The sequence below is a fragment of the Mus musculus genome, chromosome 3, assembly GCF_000001635.26.
Source record: "Mus musculus strain C57BL/6J chromosome 3, GRCm38.p6 C57BL/6J".
Taxonomy (NCBI): domain Eukaryota; kingdom Metazoa; phylum Chordata; class Mammalia; order Rodentia; family Muridae; genus Mus; species Mus musculus.
Window position 1 is genome coordinate 159,240,122 of NC_000069.6, and position 22,400 is coordinate 159,262,521.

Genomic DNA, 22,400 nt, shown 5'->3' on the forward strand with positions numbered 1-22,400 from the left:
TGAACTTCTAGGACATAAGGTCATCAGTATTTGAGATATTTTCACATGGATCAGGATAATCTAAATTTCTACCTGCCATGTATATCATTTAGATCTTACCCAGTAAACCACCACCACAAAAAGCACACGGAGACCTAAGAGTTCCAGCTAAGAGTCTCCCAAATGCTCTGAGATAAAAGGGAATGGAAGATATACCAAATAGTTCTATGTATAGGGAGTTTAAATGGCCTGTTTGAGTGCTGTAAGAGCACTCTCCTGAACTTCAAAAGAAGAAAATTCAGGGCAAGGAAAGGTTGAAATGGTTTCTAATTTCAGACCTCAATTCTTTACTGTGATTATGCAAGCAGTATACCTCCTTTCATCTTTTTCAAGTCTTCCATATACAATCTTTGTGAAATTCTCTGCAAATATGAATTGCTATTTAGAAATTTTAAGTTGCTATTATTTTCACTATTATCAAACCTTGCTGGTAGAGAGTGATGTAATACTTAAGCTGTACTCTACTCAGAACATTCCTCTTTGACTCTCTTTAAAAAGCCATTTGAAAGATTTTATTTTGGGATAGCTCAGAATTATTGCATAAAGATTCCCTAGCATACCACACAACTGCAACTCTTGGGTCAAAACTGGAGGATCCATCAGAGCTCCATTTTTGCTTCTAAGGCATTGATGGCAACAAATGTGCTTTATCAGATTGGTTAAAACAACTGAATATTCTAGTTCTAAGACATTGTTGATACATCAGCATAATTTATGCTCTTTAGCCATGGTCTTCAGAAAAACTTACAGAGTAGAAGGCAAGATTCTTAAATAAATGAACTATGTAGCACATCTATAGTTTAGTCTTTATGTGGGTCTTGAATAACTGTAATGGAAGCTATCCCAAAAGCTGCTGCCTATGAGTGTGATATGTTCTTCTATCTGGGGTGTCTTGTTTGACCTCAGTGGGAGAGGAAGTGCCTAGCTTCACAGAGTCTTGAAGTGCCAGGATGGAAGGATACCCATGGAGGGGCCCCTCCTTCTTAAAGAAAAAGGGGAGCGGCACGGGGAAGGATTATTGGAGGGCGTGACTTTGAGGGGGCCAGTGAGTGAGATGTAAAGTGAATAGGTTAAAAAATTAAATTGAACTAAAATATATGGATCAGATATTTAAATAAGCAATGCTTTTTCCAAAGCTTTTGTGAGAGAGCCCATGCTGCATGCAGAATTCTTTCTCTGCATGGCCCTGTTTCTTGCCCCTTCTAAACTGGATTCTACACCTTGCATCTCAAACTCCGTTTCAGTGTCTTCTTATTCAAAATTCATTCTGATTCAGATGTACATATAAAAATTATATTTTATATACTCTTATATTGTCTCTGCCTTAACAATTCTGCTTCTTCTACTGAGCCAGATAATGAGTACATACATAAGCAAAGAAAAATAATTTAATTTCATTTGTTCCCAATGATCTCATTTGTTTCCTAAGAGTTACTATTTTATCATCAAAGAACAAAAAATACAATTGAATGCTACTTATGATTGTCTCCTTTTTCCTTTTCTTTTCATTACTCCAGTTGAAGTCTTCATCCCTACATCAATTTCCTGCTGCAATAACAATAGTCTGTCTCTCAGTTAAAGAGGCAAGAGTTCACAGTCAAGGTATCAGCAGGACTTTGTCATGCTAGAGGCTGTGCTAGAGCCTCTCTCCTGTCTAGTCAGTGCCTGTCTTTCTCTGTTTTCATAAGATCTTCTCTGAGTTTGTCTTTGCCATCTCCTATTCTGATAAAAACTACTCTTACATGTATCAATACCTACACATATAATCTTCCTTTACCTTGATTGCATATCCTAAAGTTCTATGTCCAAACAGTTACATTCTGAAATACTGAGAGCCAAGACTTCAACATCATGGAAGATATGAGTTAACCCCCAGAGGTTCTATGAGAAAGCCAACCTTCAAAATGATTTTGATGATCCTAATATCACTATGCTTGTATAATCATCTCTTTTTAAGTATCTGCTGGTTTTAACTTTTTTTTCTGGTAAAGATATGTGGCAAGCTTAACATGAAGTCACTCTAAAAACTGGTTATAAAGAAGCTGCAGATATCTTTTGGGCACTTGTGTTTGGTTTCTTTTTAGTTGCTCTGAAGATAAGCAACAGCCACTTGGTGTGTTGCCCTATGAAGAAACACACTCATAAGCGAAGGATGCTTCAAGCCAACAACTCTTAAGAAACAAAAGCCTATAAATAACCAGGTGAGTGAATTTGAATACAGACTCTCTAATTTATTTTTCACAACAACCATAGAAGACCCAGAAAGATATCTTTCATTGCACTAGAAATTTAGAGCCACTGACATCCAGTCAAGATGCACCAGGTTCTCTAGCATGTAAAAACCATACACAAAGTATGTTCTCACTGATAAGTGAATATTAGCCAAAAAGCAGATCAGAATATCCATGATACAACTCACAGACCATATGGAAATGAAGAAGAAAGATCACACCAAAGAGTGGATGCTTCAGTCCTACTCAGTAGGAGGAAGAGAATAGTCTCTGGGAAATAGAGGGAGAGAGAAGGAGGAGGAATAAAGGGGTGGCCAATTCAGATATTGAAGGAGAAGTACAGAGGGTCAGGAATTTAAAAGTAGGTGTGCAGCAGTGGCAGAGGTGGAAACTGCAGGTAGCCACAAGAAAGTCCCAGATACCAGGGACACAAAAGGTTCCCAGGACCCAACAGGGAGGGCATTAGCCAAAATATCCAACAAACGGGAGATAGAACCTGTAGAGACCATATCCAGTGGATAGGCATGGCCCTGAGTTGAGGGATGGGACCACCCACCCACCTCAAAAACATTAATCCAGAATTTCTCTTGTCAAAAGGAAATTCAGGGGAAAAGAGTGGAACAGAAACTTAAGAAAAGGCCATTCCAGAGACTGCCTCACCTAGGGATGCATCCAATCTGCAGACACCAAACCCAGACAACATTGCTGATGCCAAGAAGTACTTACTGACAGAAGCCCCGTATAACTTTCCCCTAAGAGGATCTGCCAGAGCCAGAGAATGTACACAGCCAAATATTGGACTGAGTTTGGTGACCCCAATGAAGAAGTTAGGGCAAGGAGTGTAGGAACTGAAAGAGTTTTCAGCCCCATAGGAAAAAAAAAAAAAAAACAGTATCAACCAATCAGAACTCCCAAAGCTTCCAGGGACTAAACCACCAACCAAAGAGTACACACAGGGAGCACATGGCTCGGGAGGGGATCCCCTTGGTCTTGTGGAGGCTTGATGACCCAGGATAGGGGAACTCTAGGGTGCTGAGGTAGGAGTAGGTGGGTGGGCTGGGAAGCACCCTCATAGAGGCAGGGAGAGGAAGGAAGGGATGGGGGCTTGTGGAGTGGAAACTGTGAAGGATAACATTTGAAATGTAAATAAGTAAAATGGCCAAAAAAAAGAAAAAAATAATCAAAAGATAGTGTTTGCTGTTCTACATTTTAGAGTAATCTGATACATAGTACTAGATAGCTCATGTACCATCTTCCACAGCTATTGTGCTACTTTACTTGACATTTTATTGGTTTAAGTTCTATTGCTATATTAAAACATTCTGCTTACAATCGCATTTATAGCCCCTCATTGAAAGGAGGTTGAGGCAGGAACTTAAAGCAGTTAGTCAAACAACATTAAAAGTCACAAATGTTAGTACAAGGAAGCAGGAATGGGTGGATTGGGGAGCAGGGGGAGGTGGAAGGATATAGGGGTTTTTCAGAGAGGAAAGGAGGAAATGGGATAACATTTGAAATGTAAATAAAGAAATCTAATAAAAAATTTAAAAAATTAAAGTTACAAGTAGAGGAAAATAAAATGTTCCTATGCTGCTTGGTTGCATGCCTGTTATTTTTCCTTCACTCTTATCTGCTCTGGATGCCCACCCCATCACTACCACTTCTATTTTTTTTTTTTAGGTATTTTCCTCATTTACATTTCCAATACTGTCCCAAAAGTCCCCAGTACCCTCCACCCCAACCCCTCGCTTACCCAACCACTCCCACTTTTTGGCCCTGGCATTCCGCTGTACTGGGGCATATAAAGTTTGGATGCCCAATGGGCCTCTCTTTCCAGTGATGACAAACAAGGCCATCTTTTGATATATATGGAGCTAGAGTCAAGAGCTCCGGGGTAATAGTTCATAATGTTATTCCACTTACAGAGTTGCAGATCCCTTAAGCTCCTTGGGTACTTTCTCTAGCTCCTCCATTGGGAGCCCTGTAATCCATCCAATAGCTGACTGTGAGCATCCACTTATGTGTTTGCTAGGCCCCGGCATAGTCTCACTAGAGACAGCTATATCAGGGTCCTTTCAGCAAAATCTTGCTAGTGTATGCAATGGTTTCAGCATTTGGAGGCTGATTATGGGATGGATCCCTGGATATGGCAGGCTCTAGATGGTCCATCCTTTTGTCTCAGCTCCAAACTTTGTCCCTGTAACTCCTTCCATGGGTGTTTTGTTCCCAATTCTAAGAAGGGGCAAAGTGTCTACACTTTGGTATTCATTCTTCTTGAGTTTCATGTGTTCTGCAAATTGTATCTTATATCTTGGGTATTCTAAGTTTCTGGGCTAATATCCACTTATCAGTGAGTACATATCATTTGAGTTCTTTTGTGATTGGGTAACTTCACTCAGGATGATGCCCTCCAGGTCCAACCATTTGCCTAGGAATTTCATAAATTCATTCTTTTTAATAACTGAGTAGTACTCCATTGTGTAAATGTACCACATTTTTTTTATCCATTCCTCTGTTGAGGGGCATCTGGGTTCTTTCCAGCTTCTGGCTATTATAAATAAAGGTGCTATGAACATAGTGGAGCATGTGTCTTTCTTACTAGTTGGAGTATCTTCTGAATAAATGCCCAGGAGAGGTATTGCGGGATCCTCCAGCAGTACTATGGCCAATTTTCTGAGGAACCGCCAGACTGATTTCCAGAGTGGTTGTACAAGCTTGCAATCCCACCAACAATGGAGGAGTGTTCCCCTTTCTCCACATCCTCACCAGCATCTGCTGTCACCTGAATTTTTTATCTTAGCCATTCTGAATGGTGTGAGATGGAATCTCAGGGTTGTTTTGATTTGCATTTCTCTGATGATTAAGGATGCTGAACATTTTTTCAGGTGCTTCTCTGCCATTCGGTATTACTCAGGTGAGAATTCTTTGTTTATCTCTGAGCCCTATTTTTTAATGGGGTCATTTGATATTCTGGAGGCCACATTCTGGAATTCTTTATATATATTGGATATTAGTCCCCTATCTGATTTAGGATAGGTAAAGATACTTTCCCAATCTGTTTGTGGCCTTTTTTATCTTATGGACGGTGTCTTTTGCCTTACAGAAGCTTTGCAGTTTCATGAGGTCCCATTTGTCAATTCTCAATCATACAGAACAAGCCATTGCTGTTCTATTCAGGAACTTTTCCCCTGTGCCCATATCTTCGAGGCTTTTCCCCACTTTCTCCTCTATAATTTTCAGTGTCTCTGGTTTTATGTGGAGTTACTTGATACACTTAATTTGATCTTAGTACAAGGAGATAGGAAAGGATCAATTCGCATTCTTCTACATGATAAAGACCAGTTGTGCCAGCACCATTTGTTGAAAAAGCTGTCTTTTTTCCACTGGATCGTTTTAGTTCCCTTGTTGAAGATCAAGTGACCATAGGTGTGTGGGTTAATTTATGGGTCTTCAATTCTATTCCACTGGTCTACTTGTCTACTGCTATACCAGTACCATGCAGTTTTTATCACAATTGCTCTGTAGTAAAGCTTTAGGTCTGGCACAGTGATTCCACTGTAGGTTCTTTTATCCTTGAGAAGATTTTTTGCTATCCTATGTTTTTGTTATTCTGGATAAATTTACAGATTGCTCTTTCTAATTCTTGAAAAATTGAGTTGGAATTTTGATGGGGATTTCATTAAATCTGTAGATGCGTTTTGGCAAGATAGCCATTTTTACAATGTTGATCCTGCCAACCCATGAACATGGGAGATATTTCCATCTTCTGAGATCTTCTTTAATTTCTTTCTTCAGAGACTTGGAGTTCTTATCATACAGATGTTTACTTCCTTAGTTAGAGTCACGCCAAGGTATTTTATATTATTTGTAACTATTGAGAAGGGTGTTGTTTCCCTAATTTCTTTCTCAGCCTGGTTATTCTTTGTGTACAGAAAGAACATTGGCTTGTTTACATTAATTTTATATCCAGCTACTTCACCGAAGCTGTTTATCAGGTTTAGGAGTTCTCTGGTGGAATTATTAGGGTCACTTATATATACTATCATATCATCTGCAAAAAGTGATATTTTGACTTCTTCTTTTCAAATTTGTATCCCCTTGATCTCCTTTTGTTGTCGAATTGCTCTGGCTAGGACATAAAGTACAGTTTTGAATAGGTAGGGAGAAAGTGGGCAGCCTTGTCTAGTCCCTGATTTTAGTGCGATTGCTTCCAGTTTCTCACAATTTACTTTGATGTTGGCTACTGGTTTGCTGTAGATTGCTTTTATCATGTTTAGGTATGGACCTTGAATTCCAGATCTTTCAAAGACTTTTATCACGAATGGGTGCTGGATTTTGTTGAATGTTTCTCTGTGTCTAATGAGATGATCATGTGGTTTTTACCTTTGAGTTTGTTTATATAATGGATTACCTTGATTTATTTCCGTATATTAAGTCATCCTTGCATCCCTGGAATAAAACCTACTTGGTTAGGATGGATGATTGTTTTAGTGTGTTCTTGGATTTGGTTAGTGAGAATTTTATTGAGTGTTATTGCATCTATATTCATAAGGGAAATTGGTCTGAAGTTCTCTATCTTTGTTGGATCTTTCTGTGGTTTAGGTATCAGAGTAATAGTGGCTTCATAGAATGAGTTGGGTAGATTACTTTCTACCTGTATTTTGTGGAATAGTTTGTGCAGAACTGAAATTAGATCTTCTTTGAAGGTCTGATAGAACTCTGTACTAAACCCATCTGGTACTGGGCATTTTTTGGTTGGGAGACTATTAATGACTGCTTCTATTTCTTTAGGGGATATGGGACTGTTTAGATTGTTAACTTGATCCTGATTTAACTTTGGTACCTGGTATCTGTCCAGAAATTTGTCCATTTCGTCCAGGTTTTCCAGTTTTGTTGAGTATAGCCTTTTGTAGAAGGATATAATGGTGTTTTGGATTTCCTCAGGATCTGTTGTTATGTCTCCCTTTTCATTTCTGATTTTGTTAATTAGGATACTGGTTATGTGCCCTTTAGTGAGTCTGGCTAAGGATTTATCTATCCTGTTGATTTTCTCAAAGAACCACCTCCTAGTTTGGTTGATTCTTTAAATAGTTCTTGTTTCCACTTGGATGTTTTTGCCCCTGAGTTTGATTATTTCCTGCCTTCTACTCCTCTTGTGTGAATTTGCTTCCTTTTTTTCTAGAGCTTTTAGGTGTGTTGTCAAGCTGCAAGTGTGTGCTCTCTCTAGTTTCTTTTTGGAGGCACTCAGAGCTATGAGATTCCCTCTTAGAAATGCTTTCATTGTGTCCCAAAAGTTTGGGTATGTTGTGGCTTCATTTTCATTAAACTCTAAAAAGTCTTTAATTTCTTTCTTTATTCCTTCATTGACCAAGGTAGCATTGAGAAGAGTGTTGCTCTTTTTCCACGTGAATGTTGGCTTTCTATTATTCATATTGCTATTGAAGATAAGCCTTAGTACATTGTGGTCTAATAGGATGCATGGGAAAATTTCAATATTTTTGTATCTGTTGAGGCCTGTTTTGTGACCAATTATATGATCAATTTTGGAGAAGGTACCATGAGGTGCTGAGAAGAAGGTATATCCTTTTGTTTTAGGATAAAAATGTTTGTAGATATCTGTTAAGTCCATTTGTTTCATAACTTCTGTTAGTTTCACTGTGTCCCTGTTCAGTTTCTGTTTCCATGATTTGTCCATTGATGAGAGCGATACATTGAAGTCTCCCACTATTATTGTGTGAGGTGCAATGTGTGCTTTGAGCTTTACTTAAGTTTCTTTAATGAATGTGGCTGCCCTTGTATTTGGAGCATAGATATTCAGAATTGATAGTTCCTCTGGGAGGATTTTTCCTTTGATGAGTATGAAGTGTCCCTCCTTGTCTTTTTTGATAACTTTGGTTTGGAAGTCGATTTTATTTGATATTAGAATGGCTACTCCAGCTTCTTTCTTCAGACCATTTGCTTGGAAAATTGTTTTCCAATCTTTCACTCTAAGGTAGTGTCTGTCTTTTTCCCTGAGATGGGTTTCCTGTAAGGAGCAAAATGTTGGGTCCTTTTTGTGTAGCAAGTCTGTTAGTCTGTGTCTTTTTATTAGGGAGTTGAATCCATTGATATTAAGAGATATTAAGGAAAAGTAATTGTTGCTTCCTATTATTTTTGTTGTTAGAGTTGGCATTATGTTCTTGTGGCTGTCTTCTTTTTGGTTTATTGAGGGATTACTTTCTTGCTTTTTCTAGGGTGTGGTTTCTGTCCTTGTATTGTTATTTTTTTTGTTATTATCCTTTGAAGTGCTGGATTTGTGGAAAGATAATGTGTGAATTTGGTTTTGTCATGGAATACTTTGGTTTCTTCATCTATGGTAATTGAGAGTTTGGCTGGGTATAGTAGACTGGGCTGGCATTTTTGTTCTCTTAGTGTCTCTATAACATCTGTCCAGGATCTTCTGGCTTTTATAGTCTCTGGTGAAAAGTCTGATGTAATTCTGATAGGCCTGCCTTGATATGTTACTTGACCTCTTTCCCTTACTGCTTTTAATATTCTATTTTTATTTAGTGCATTTGTTGTTCTGATTATTATGTGTCAGGTGGAATTTCTTTTCTGGTCCAGTCTATTTGGAGTTTTGTAGGATTCTTTTATGTTCATGGGCTTGTCTTTCTTTAGGTTTGGAAAGTTTTCTTCTATAATTTTGTTGAAGATATTTGCTGGTCCTTTCAGTTGAAAAATCTTCATTCTCATCTACATCTATTATCCGTAGGTTTGGTCTTCTCATTGTATCCTGGTTTTCCTGGATGTTTTGAGTTATGATCTTTTTGCATTTTGTATTTTCTTTGATTGTTGTGCGAATGTTCTCTATGGAATCTTCTGCACCTGAGATTCTCTCTTCCATCTCTTGTATTTTGTTGCTGATGCTGGCATCTATGGTTCCAGATTTCTTTCCTAGTGTTTCTATCTCCAGAGTTGCCTCACTTTGGGTTTTCTTTATTGTGTCTACTTCCCTTTTTTAGGTCTTGGATGGTTTTATTCAATTCCATCACCTGTTTGGTCATGTTTCCTACAATTCTATAAGGGATTTTTGTGCTTCCTCTTTAAGGTCTTCTACTAGTTTAGCAGTTTTCTCCTGTATTTCTCTAAGTGAGTTATTAAGGTCCTTCTTGATGTCCTCTACCATCCTCATGAGATATGCTTTTAAATCCAGGACTATCTTTTTGGGTGTGTTTGGGTGCCCAGGACTGGGTGGGGTGGGAGTGCTGCGTTCTGATGATGGTGAGTGGTCTTGGTTTCTGCTAGTAAGATTCTTATGTTTGCGTTTTGCTAATCTCTGGAGTTAGTTGTTATAGTTGTCTCTGGTTAGAGCTTGTTCCTCAGGTGATTATGTTAGCCTCTATTAGCAGACCTGGGAGACTAGATCTCTCCTGAGTTTTAGTGTTCAGAGTACTCTCTGCGGCCAAGCTCTCCTCATGCAGGGAAGCTGCCCAGATATCTGGTGTTTGAACCTGCCTCCTGGCAGAAGTTGTGATCCACTCACCAGAGGTCTTAAAATCCCGTGGAGGGTCCTGTGAGGACCTTGTGGTGTTTGCAGTCTCCATACCCAAGGTACCCTGGTGCTGGCATGGACCGGAAGGGACTTGTGACCCTGATCAGGCTGGGTTTTCTGCTTACCTAATTAATGCTGTCTCAGGTCTCACGAGATTGGATTGGAGCAGAAGCTGTGTTCCACTCACCAGAGGTCTTAAGATCCCGTGGAGGGTCTTGTGCAGACCTTGCGGGTATCCGCAGACTCCACGCCCAAGGTACCCCGGTGCTGGCTTGGACCAGAAGGGATCACTACCACTTCTTTTTTCCACAGAAGGAGTGATGCAGTCGATAATAGCCTGGATTTCCTAACAATCAAAGTAATCCTGGACATACATGCTCATAGGGCTATCTGATTTAGGCAATCCATTAGTTGAGATTCTTGGTTGTATAGCCAGTTGTCATTTAAAACTAACCATCACAACTCTCTATTCAATTATGTGCCACAGATACACCCTACTATATCCTTCACAGGTATCAAAGTTAGGTTTTTACAGATGAAATAATTTTATCTTTCAACATAAAATAACTCAATAAATCATAATTATCTCTTTATTGTTGTCAAGATTTTTTGATTGTAAGTACTCAAAAACATATCTCAACCTATTTTCTAAGCATTATGTTTCACTATATTCTTAAGACCCCCTACTATTTTCAAGCCAGATCAAAACAACTTCTTACATTTTCTATGAAAAACCATATTTCAATTTTACCCATTTTACCCTACTTTTTCCTCACATTTTTTTTATTTTAAGAAAAATTGTTTTATCCTTGACGAATGATCCCAAATTATTTCCAATGAGGACAAATCTCTCTTTCCAATATCTCAACTATAGCACCCATTTTAATTGGCCTTTGACCATACAATAGCATTTCCCTACATGAAAACACCTTGTGTTGACTGTTTTGACATCTCTATGTACCAGCTTACTTGTCATAAGTGTGTGTCAGAAAGTTCATCTCACTTCTCTTAGCCCCTCATTGAAAGGTTATCTTTGACTCATGAAGACCTCTCTGCTATCTGGAAGAATATGTTGCAACTCTCCTTTGCTCATCCTTCTATGTCTAACGCTGAGTTCCTTGGCATACCACTAAATATAAGATTTGTTTGTTTTATCCATTAAACCTGTGGTATAAGGAAGATCCAAAAAGAAAGAGAAGAATCTCACTGAGAAAGGAAAAGCTAAGTCACAAGGGAGATCTCAGACATTTCATTTTGGCCTGATTTTAAAAAAAAAGAAAGAAAGAAAGAAAGGAAGAAAGAAAGAAAGAAAGAAAGAAAGAAAGAAAGAAAGAAAGAAAGAAAGAAAGAAATTGAAAGACTATTTAAGGTAAGAAATTACTGAGTTAAGTTTTCTAATATCAGGTCCTTTGGCTTTCATTTCTTCATTGTAAACATGCAAGTAATAATAGCTGTCATGAAGACTGTGGAAGGTGAAATGAGGGACTGTATGAAACATTTCACTCTGGCAGCTGGTCTTCCCCTTCTTTCCCTGCAGGCTCCTGGAACTTCATTCCAGATTTTTTCTTTTTCTTTTTTTTTTTCTTTTTTTTCTGTTGCAGGCATATATAACTAAAAGATTCACTCTTAATACAACCTTTATAGTATTCTACAGATTCTTGATTTTTAATTTTTAATTTTATTTTTATTAGATATTTTTTATTTACATTTCAAATGTTATCCCCTTTCCTAGTTTCCCCTCTGAAAACCCCTATCCCTTCTCCCCTCCCCCTGCTCATCAACCATCCACTCCTGCATCCTGTTCCTGGCATTCCCCTATATTAGGGCATATAACCTTCACAGGACCAAGGGCCTCACCTCCCATTGATGACCAAATGGGCCATCCTCTGCTACATATGCAGCTAGTGCCATGAATTCCACCATGTGTTTTCTTTGGTTGGTGCTTTAGTTCCAGGGAGCTCTGGAGATACTGGTTAGTTCATATTGTTGTTCCTCCTATGGGGCTGCAATCCCCTTCAGCTCCTTGGGTCCTTTCTCTAGCTCATTAGTTGGGGACATTGTGCTCTGTCCAATGGATGGCTGTGAACATCCACTTCTGTATTTATCAGGCACTGGCAGAGCCTTTCATGAGACAGCTATATAAGGCTCCTGTTAGCAAACTCTTGTTGGCATCCACAAAAGTGCCTGGGTTTGGTGTTTATATATGGGATGGTCCCCAGGTGGGGCAGTCTCTGGATGGTCATTCCTTCAGTCTCTGCCCCACACTTTGTCTCTGTAACTCCTTCCATGGGTATTTTGTTCCCCCTTCTAAGAAGGACCAAGGTATCCACACTTTGGTCTTCCTTCTTCTTGACTTTCATGTGGTTTGAGAATTGTATCTTGGGTATTCTGAGCTTTTGGGCTAATATGCACTTATCAGTGAGTGAATATCATGTGTGTTCTTTTGTGATTGGGTGACCTCATTTAGGATGATATCTCCAGATCCAACCATTTGTCTAGGAAGTTCATAAATTCATTGTTTTTAATAGCTCCTTTATGTAAATGTACCACATGTTCTGTATTCATTCCTCTGTTGACCATATTTTTTTCAAATAACATTAGTGACCAAAATCAATTAAGAAATAAGAAAAATTAAATAAGATGGAAAGATTGAGGGAGAAAGAATGAAGGAGACTCAGCAGAACCCCAGGAAAATGAAAAGAAAGACATAAATACAACATATATACAGATATGTAGTCTTCTTTTTTCTCCATCATGGTATGACTTGTCTCAGATATAGTTATATTTAGGCAAGTCATGATAGGAAAGGAAGAAAACCAGCCTGGATTCTTTGTCATATCCATTTACAGCTTCAGAAAAACCACTGTAGCTTTCTTTTAATTTTTTTATGGCAGAGTAGGTTTAATCTGCTAGTCAATTTCCTTGATCTCTAGGAAGCTTTGAAGAAATCAGAATATATGAAACTCCACACCATATCTTTATGATCATTATCAAGAAAACAGTGCAAGCTCTATACTTTAAGGAGCCCCTAGAGATACACTACAAGTCCATCTTCCCCTGAAAAGATGGCCTGAGTTGGTACCCACAAGACTATGATGCTGTTAGGAGAATGAATGCCCAGATGTAGTATCTGTGTGAGGAACAGGAAGTGAGATATGGCTATGGGTAGAGATCCAACCTATCCAGCTATCCTATTTCATTTTATGAGAGATGAGTCATTCTATACTATAGAATGATTCATCTCTTTACATTTCAACATCAATCTTTCATCATAAGGTAGTCTATTTAAATGTCACATTCCACTCTACCTAAAAATGGAAATTTCCAGGAAATATGCTTTTTGAGAAATCATAAAACTGATATAAAAACTAATTTCTCCTGACATAAGAATGAAATATTCAAAATGATTATTGGAAAAATATTCTACCTCATAAATGAATTACCGTACTTATTTTTATGGATGATGAAAAAGAACATATGAACCAGACATGATACTTCATGGAGAACTTCAAAAGAAACTGATTCTTTAACACTAAATCTATTATATTTTATGAAAATATACCAGAAATTTATGTTTTATTTATAAAAGATCAATGGTTTTCACAAATCTTCTTGTCATCATCATATGCCCTAAACTAACAGTGAGAGGAGCTGGTAGACATGAGTCAATCAAAATGATACTGGCACTCATCATGAGTCTCAGATTGATGAGGTCTCAGATTGATGTCCCACTGCCAACAAGGCCATGTTTAAAGCGCACAAATGACCACATACAGTTTTGGCAGATAGTTTTACAGGATAAGGAAATATGTTCATTGATCTGTCATTTTCTCAGTAAACTTTCTCAAGAGTTCTGAACTTAGGTTCTCAATAATTTCTTCTATAAAAGCACATTCATGATAAATTTTAAATTGTAAAACAATTTTAAAGGAATGGATAAATCAAAGGTATTTACAATATAGGAAACTGCTATCAAATTTTTGAAACACTCATTCCTTCCTTGAGTTCCAGAATGTCTCCACATTCCCTATAACCATTATGGTCCTTGCCGTGGACCGGCCTCAGTCGTGCCCCCCTCAATCCTCGGGAGAAATCAGGGTTCCGGACAGGTATGCAAAGAGTTGGAGAGAAATGACAAACAAATACGGGACACAAGAGAGTGTGCTGTATCTGAATGTACTTTGTCAAATTGAGCATGTAGAATCTTGTACAATAGAAAATAGGGAAGTTAGGTGACACATCAAAAAGGTACAATGAGGTTACTGAATGCTTAAAGAGTCTTACACAAAACAGAGGAATGTAAACACAAAGACTGGCAGGAAAAGGGCAATAAAACAACTGAGACAAAGTCAGCTCTATCTAAGGTCAGCTTTCCAGGTGTGAGGTCTTTATACTCTCAGGGCAAGGGCTTTGACACCCAAGTCATGGTTCTAATTAGGGAGTTCCACTCTAGCTAACCTTCTCATGAATAATGCAATTCCCTAAAACCTGATCTACTTCCTAAATCATTATAAATTCCTGTATATGGTAGCGACTTGGCTTTTATTCTAAGTGATAGTGTGTGTGGGGGGGGGACTTTCTACTAATAAATAATGTAGTCTGGATACATACCTATAATAAGAATTCTAAACTTACATTGCTAAGCTTGCCCTGAGATTTCTAACTCTATGTAGTAGATAGTAATGCCTGATTTCTTTCACTATCTCTCTTACAATACTAGAGGCAATTCTGAATGTCACTGAATAGGCAACATTCTTGCTGAATTCAAAGCCCATGGTCAGCTCAAGGACTACCTAGAGCATCAGTGAAGGCCAGGAAGCAAAGTTTGATTTTGCTAAAGTATTTGGCAAGTCATTGCTTGAAGACATCTATAATAAAAAAAATACTGAAAGAAAGCACACAGATCCATTTCCAAGGACAAGTTTGGAGCATTCAATATACAGGATGCCATGGTTCCAGGAGACTAAGTTTCTGTGAACTTTCGCCTTGGGTCTGCATCCAGGCTTTTGACCTGACACATGGGTCACTACTGGAGTGGATGTAGCAGGTCTTATCCCTAGGAATTTTAGAATATTTTACTCTTTGTCTTTAAGAATTCAAATCGGGCACCACTGAGAGATGTGGCCCCACAATACTGTTAATACTCACCACTGGTGCTTTTTCTAATTGTTTGGTTCTCACCTTTATAGCTAAAATATTAAATATTAGCTCCTTAGAAAGGACTCTAGAAGGCAATGGAACTTAAATACATGGGTTGGTGGTGCATGCAGGAAGCAATAAGAAATGAAGAAGTATAAGAAGCTGGAGAGCTCCCACCTCTTAATGAAGCAGTTGCTGTGTGCTTGCTGCTATGGGGGTATGTGGGCAAAGAGTACTCATTATATTTCAAAGAAGCCAAAAATAGTGACTTTGTTGCAAATTTTCTAAACACTAAAATTTAATACAAATATTTTAAATATGTTGTATCTGCCAAATCACATTTGACTTGGTCCATGGGTCACATGTTCCTACCCTCTGTTTCTGGAATTTTGACAAATCAGTGTACTTTTGATCCATAATTCTTTTAAAATTTTTATGCATCACTTTTTTGATCCATAATTCCCAACTACATATTAAAAGCAATTTTAATTGAAAAGTTCAATTAAAAGGTGAAAATAAATATTATGTCAAGCTCATTTTTAATTATTTTAAATTAATTATTTGTTTTTATTTTTGTGCATTTTTGTTTTGCCTGCATGTATGTCTGTGTGATAGTTATAGACAGTTACAGACAGTTGTTGCTATAAACAGTTGTGAGCTTCCATGTAGGTACTGGGAATTTAACTCATGTCTTGTGGAAGAGAAATCCATGTTTTTAACCACTGAGCCATCTCTCTGGCCCCTTGTGTGTTCAAATGTGTCTGGTCATATTTTCCTCAAAAACAGGAGACTAATTTTTTACAGTTGAGTCTAGTATCACTCAATATGCAGAACTAAGTCTTGATTTGGATACTAGTTAATTTTTGCCCTCCAAGCCTCCTATAAAGTATCTACACTACTTCTGACTTGATACTCCTGATATTAGTATTTGGATATTATCCATGTAATTATCACACTTGTCTAAGATGGCATTCCTATCTATCCAAAGTATGTCTTAAAGGCAAAATAATAAGTATGTGCTTGGACTACATTTCATTGTTTTTCAATGACTTTATGTAATTACACATCAAGTTTTTGCCATGTAAGTTCTTTATACATTTAATTTATTATTTTGTGTGTATTATGGTGTTTATGTGAAGGTCAAAACCAACTCTATCAAATTGGTTCTCTCTTTCTACATTACAAAAATTCTGGAGATCAAATTCAGGTCATCAGGCTGGGTGGTGTGTAAAGAGATTTTACCCACTGAACTATCTTACCAGTACTATGCAAGTCCTTTTTTTTTTCTTTTTAAATTGGATATTTTCTTTATTTATATTTCAAATGTTGTCCCCCTTTCCTGGTTCCCCCTGCTCAATGAAACCCCTTATCCTGCCCCCCTGCTTCTATGAGGATGATCCACCCACTCCTGCCTCCCCACCCTGCCATTCCCTTACACTGGGACATCAAGCTTTCACAGGACCAAGGGTCTCTTCTCCCATTGATGTCCAATAAGCTACAAAAGTGGCTGAAGCCATGGGTCCCTCCATGTGTATTATTTGGTAGGTAGTTTAGCCCTTGGGAGCGCTGGTGGCTCTGGTTGGTTGATATTGTTCTTCCTATGGAGTTGCAAACCTCTTCTACTCTTTCAGTCTTTTTCCTAGCTCCTTTGACACCCTAAAGATCACAGCTGAGGCCACAACATCTTTACCAACACCCTAGCATAACCAGGACCCCCCACAGGAACCAGGGAAACACAAAACCCTACCCATCCAGAGGCCTGGGTTTCTTCTAGCTTGCACCTGTGCCTGGAGCAAACCCAGGATTTGGCTCCCCACCCACCCCCACAACACCCAGAGAAAGCTTGATTCCCAGGAGCTCTGACACATCCAGGATCTCAGGATCACAGGAGAGCCTCCAGTCGGAGACAGAAATGGCAAGTAGCACTAGAGGTAACCAGATGTTGAGAGATAAGCACAAGAACATAAGCAACAAAAATCAAGTTTGCTTGGCATCATCAGAACCCGGCTCTCTCACTACAAGTCCTGGATACCCTATAACACCTGTAAAGCAAGATTCTGATTTAAAATCACATCTTATGATGATGATAGAGGACTTTAAGAAGGACATAAGTAACATCCTTAATGAAATACAGAAGAACAGGTAAACAGGTAGAAGCTCTTAAAGAGGAAACACAAAAATCCCTTAATGAATTACACAAAACACAACCAAAGAGGTGAAGGAATTGAACAAAACCATCCAGGACCTAAAAATGGAAATAGAAAGAGTAAAGAAATCACAAAGGAAGATAATCTTGGAGATATAAAACCTAGGAAAGAGATTAGGAGTCATAGGTTCACCACATAAGTTCTTAAGATTTCACTTTATGGTTAGCATTCATTTTCCTGGCTAATTGGCTAATTGGGCCTAGGTTTGATTTGAATTAATTTGATTTGATTTTTATGTGTCATCATCAGAACCCAGCTCTCTCACTCATAAAACAGCTTTAGCCACCAAGCCAGGCATCAAACAAAGATGAATAAAGAACTGCCAACTGCTCTGCCCAGGACTAATATAAAAACAAACATCACCAACAAGGTGTCTCTTTACCCAAGCTATCCAGCTCCCCCCCCCCCACTGTCTGTCTTTGTTTCTGACCCCCCTCTCTTATACACACACGCACACATACACACACACAGTACCTAAGTCAATAAGAAATGTCTTTATATTGAAAGTTAGCATTTTGCTGGTATGTAACATAAAATTTGTCATGTCATTGTTTCTTTCCTGTTACTGTGATAAACTACCTTTAGAGAAGCAACTTAGAAGAGAAAAGTTTTGGTTTAGTTCACAGCTCCAAGTTATAATCAGTCATGCTGAGGAAGCCATGGTGACATGAGCTTGAGGAAACTTGTCACATTACATCTGTAGTCAAAAAGCAGAAAGCAGAAGGGGCACAGTGTTAGTGCTCAGCTTACTTTCTCTATTTAATGGTGTCCAGGATTCTCATCAAGTGAATGGCATCACCCACAGTAGACAAGTCACTTCTCAGATACAATTAAGGCAACCAAAATAACCCTTCACATGTACACTCAATGGCTGGACCTCTAGGTAATTTCAGAGATTGTCAAATTGACAACACTAACCATTACATTTACTGTCTTAAAATAGTTCCAAATACTGTCTTGAAGCATGGCCAAGTGTCCCCAAGCACAAAGAAGGCTGAGATACATCCATGCAGGAAATATTTGTATTAAGAAGTTCCCTTCATCCCTAGGAGGGGCAGTGTCTGTATGGCCTTTCCTTCAGTTTCTGCTCAACTCTTTGTCCCTGCATTTCCTTTTGGCAGAAGGAATTCTGGATTAAAATTTTTGAGGTGGGTGGTTGGCCCCATCCCTCAACTGGAGGCTGTGCCTATACACTGGATATGGTCTCTACAGGTTCTCTCTCTGCTTTGTTTGGTATTTCTGCTAATGTTCTCCCTGTTGAGTTCCTGGCATCTGGGACTTTCGAGTGACTAACCCCAGTTCCCCCTCCCCTACTGTCTCACAATTCCTTTCAAATTTCTGACGCTCTGTCCTTCTCCCCCATCTCCTCCCATATCTGAACCCAAACCCGAATGCTATTTCTGATGCCAAGAAGTACTTGCTGACAGCATGTAATAGCTGTCCCCTGAGAGGCTCTGCCAGAGTCTGACCAATATAGGTGCAGATGCACAAGGCCAAACATTGGTCTGAGCATGGGGACTCCAATGAAGAAGTTAGGGCAAAGACTTAAGGAACAGAAGGGGTTTGCAACCCCATAGAAAGAACAATAATATCAACCAACTAGACCCCAAAAGGCTACCAGAGACTAAAAAAGAGTACACATGGGGAAACCGATGGCTTCAGCTGGAAAATGTAGAAGAGGATCCCCTTATCTGTCATCAATGAGAAGGGAAACCCTTGTTCCTGTGGAGGTTTGAAGACCTAGGCCAGGAGTGGGTAGGTGGGTGGGGGAACACCATCATAGAGGCAGGGGAAGAGGGAGGGGATAGGAAGTTTGTGGAGGAGAAACTGGAAACGGGGAAATATTTTGAAATGTAAATAAATAAAATAACCAATAAAAATGGGGAAAAACGAAGCTTCATTCAAGGTCAATAGTATTAAAAATACCACCATCCATCCCATGAATTCTTTTCAACTTTTAAATCTGAACTGTTATACCTATCCTCCATTCTCCCATATTAATATCTATTCTTCATTCTGATGCCAAGAGTTTGAATGGTCTAAGTATTCCAGCAATATAACCAAACAGCACAAGTATCCTTCAGAGAAACTGTAGGCTCAATTCTACACCATGTATAATAAAGTGAACATCTATATAAAGCATGGCAGATTAATATTTTGATTTCCAATATACATAAAAGCTATAGTTATGTTTTTCTTTCATCTAAGTACACAATCAGATCTATTTTTAAAAATATGTTCTTGGGCTAGAAAGGTGGTTTAGCAGTTAAGAGAGTTTCATTTTTTCCAGAGTACCAGAGTAGACTTCCCAGCACTGTTGGGTAGCTCATAACTACCTGTAACTCTAATTCTAAGAGGAATTGACTCCTTTGGACTCTGTGAGGAATTGCACTCATATATGTGTACATGCGCATGCGTGCATGTGCACACACACACACATACACACATGTGCATGTGTGTACGCACACGCACAAACACACACACACACACACACACACACACACACACACACACACAGACAGAACACTACCACCAGAAGCACCACCAGCATCACCACCCCACCATCTCCATCAATAGCAAGAACAACAACAACAAAAAAAACAACATTTAAAAAATGTGCTAAAAAGTGATGTTGACCATCTGACTTACTGGGAAGTTGACAATAACAAATTTACTTAAAGCAAGAAATACATATGCTATCTTATTGGGTCCTTATACCTCTACCTCTCTTCCAACCTCCTAACACTAGGTAAGAGAAAAAGAAGGTTATAAGGGAAAGGCAGGCGATAGACCTCTTTAAACTATTTCCTGCTAATTCAGGACATTGAGTTTCTTGGGACCAGTCCAATTTCAGTTATCAGGATATATCTAACTTCTTTTCATCAAACCACATCAACAGCAACCAGGACCATCAACCTCCACATGCCCTCTCAGGCTTTCCCATTTATACCCTCTCCAGAGCCGCCAGAATTAAACTATCTGCACCTGGCACATTTCTCATGCCTGCTAGGGCAGGAGGCAAATCATAATTAGCTACTGTGAAGCAGCCTCTTATACCACACCTGGTATTAAAACAAGAACATATTCACACAGCATAACTGAGTTTTAAAGAAACAAAAATTCTCACTACAAGGTGTAGTGCTGTACTTGTTTTCTCTAGCTTGTATTTTGTACTGGAATAATATTTCATTTAAAGATAATTTTTCTTAATTATATGTATGCAAGTATGTCTGTATGTGGATATGTGCACTTGAGTGCAAGGATCTGTGTTTCACAGAAGAGGATGTATCTCTTGGAACTGGAGTTATAGTGATTGTGAGCCATTTAATCTGAGAGCCAGGAACTTGGGTTCTCTGGAAAAGTAGTATGTCTCCTGAGACATCTCTCCAATTCTCTTTGAGAAAATTTTATTTCATTTTAAAAAGTTCCTTTCTTAAGATTTAGCACCTCATTGTGAGTATGTGTTTTACTGTTTGCTTATTTCTCATTTGTCAGTGATATCTGTGTAACTTAAAATCTCTATTATAAATAGTGTCAGTATAGACATAAGCATACAGATTTATCTAAGAATCTCATTTCAGGGTTGGAGAGTTGGCTCAACGGCTAAAAACATTTGTTTCTCTTGCACAGCCTGGGTTTGATTCCCAGAATCCACATGGTGGATCACAATTGCTCATAATTCCAGTTCAAGGAATCTGATGCCCTTTTCTGACCTCCATAATTTTATCTTTTTCTTTTTTTATAAATAAATCAGTTTTATTTTATCATAGAAAAATATCTATTTTAGTCCTTTGTCTACTTTTAAAGAAATTCTCATAGTTCACTCTATAATAATACATATAATTGCAAATAATTTTCTGCTGATGTATAGATTAACTTTTATTTTGTTTTTGTTCATATTTTTTCTACTAGGGAGAAAATCAAGGACCTCACACATAATAGATAAGTACTGTACTACTGAGATACATCTCTAGTCCTCATATTATCTTTGTATGTGGGTATACATGTTTATACAGAGCTGATATGCCTGCAAGGGCAGACACATATACATGAAGAGGCAAGAGGTCAACATTATAGATTTTAGGATACTTATTCCTTGGGCTATCACTTTGCTGTAATTCTCTCCAAAAAATAACACTGAAAAAAATGTTTAAAGCCAAAATAATGGCATTAAGATAAAACTGTAAAGTGCCTTGGCAACTTGAAGGTGATGAATCACTTCTTCAATTAACTTGAAAGCAAATCATCAAGTGTGTGATTAATATATTTCACCTATTCTGGAAACATGAATAGCATCTCCTATTTCTCATTTTCAATCATTCATCCAAGTTATGATGACTTTTTGTGTAAAATATCCAGAAACTCAAATTATTAGTTAATTACAGGAAACCAGGAGATTTCAAGAGTTGCTTTGTATTTGTACTATATAGTATAGCTCTTCAACATATCAGGCTTGTTGCCTTTAGTTGGCATTGAAAATATTTATCAACTTTGATGAACTAAGAATCACTATAGCATTCTTAATATATACATTTTTTAAAACCCAATAGTGGTGGGGTGTGGTAATATATGCCTATAATTCCAGAACAAGGGTTGTAGAGGGAGGGGGATTAGAAATTTAAGGTCACCCTCATCGACATAGCAAAGTTTAAAGCTGGTTTGTGCTACATAAAATTGTCTAAATTAATAAATTAGCTAGTTAATTATTTAAATAAGATTCAGTGAATTCAGTCATATCACGTGACCAGAGCAAATGAACCTCCAATAATAAGATCTACTATACAAATAAAGATTTTGAAATGAGAAAATGCAAATATTTCCAAGTTTTTATTGTTTATACTTTAGGAAACTTGGAGGTAAAGGATGTGGTATGTAAGCTGAGGATCAAATAATTAAATAAGTATAGATACACTATCTAAGCTTAGTTTAGAACCAATTTTGTTTACATAGCTCTTATTGTCTCATTTTCCCAAATCAGATATAAAATTCTTATGCTCTCCATCTACCTTTCAGAATTGCCATCTGTATACATAGTTAAGTTTCTACCTTACGGTCTTTTTGATCCATATATTACCCATTTCCTTGCAATTTCTGCCACTTCTAAACTGTTTTACACATTTTATAAAACTTAGCTATATACTAATTTTATATATTAAAAATGTTTTGGCTCTTCATAGCAAAGGCTTTGAGTTGCAAAACTCACAATTTCTTCTGTTCCATCATGTAATCATTATCATATTTATCTTAGTTTGA

General features: G+C 38.0%; 1 long non-coding RNA gene across 1 annotated transcript in view; it reads left to right on the plus strand.

Moving 5' to 3' along the window:
• The window catches only part of Gm20752 (predicted gene, 20752), a 231,717-nt gene that overhangs the window by 163,758 nt on the left and 45,559 nt on the right, over nt 1–22,400 (plus strand). The window contains exon 4 of the long non-coding RNA NR_040750.1: nt 2,124–2,240. This is a non-coding gene — a long non-coding RNA (predicted gene, 20752). The remainder of the gene's footprint in view (nt 1–2,123; nt 2,241–22,400) is intronic.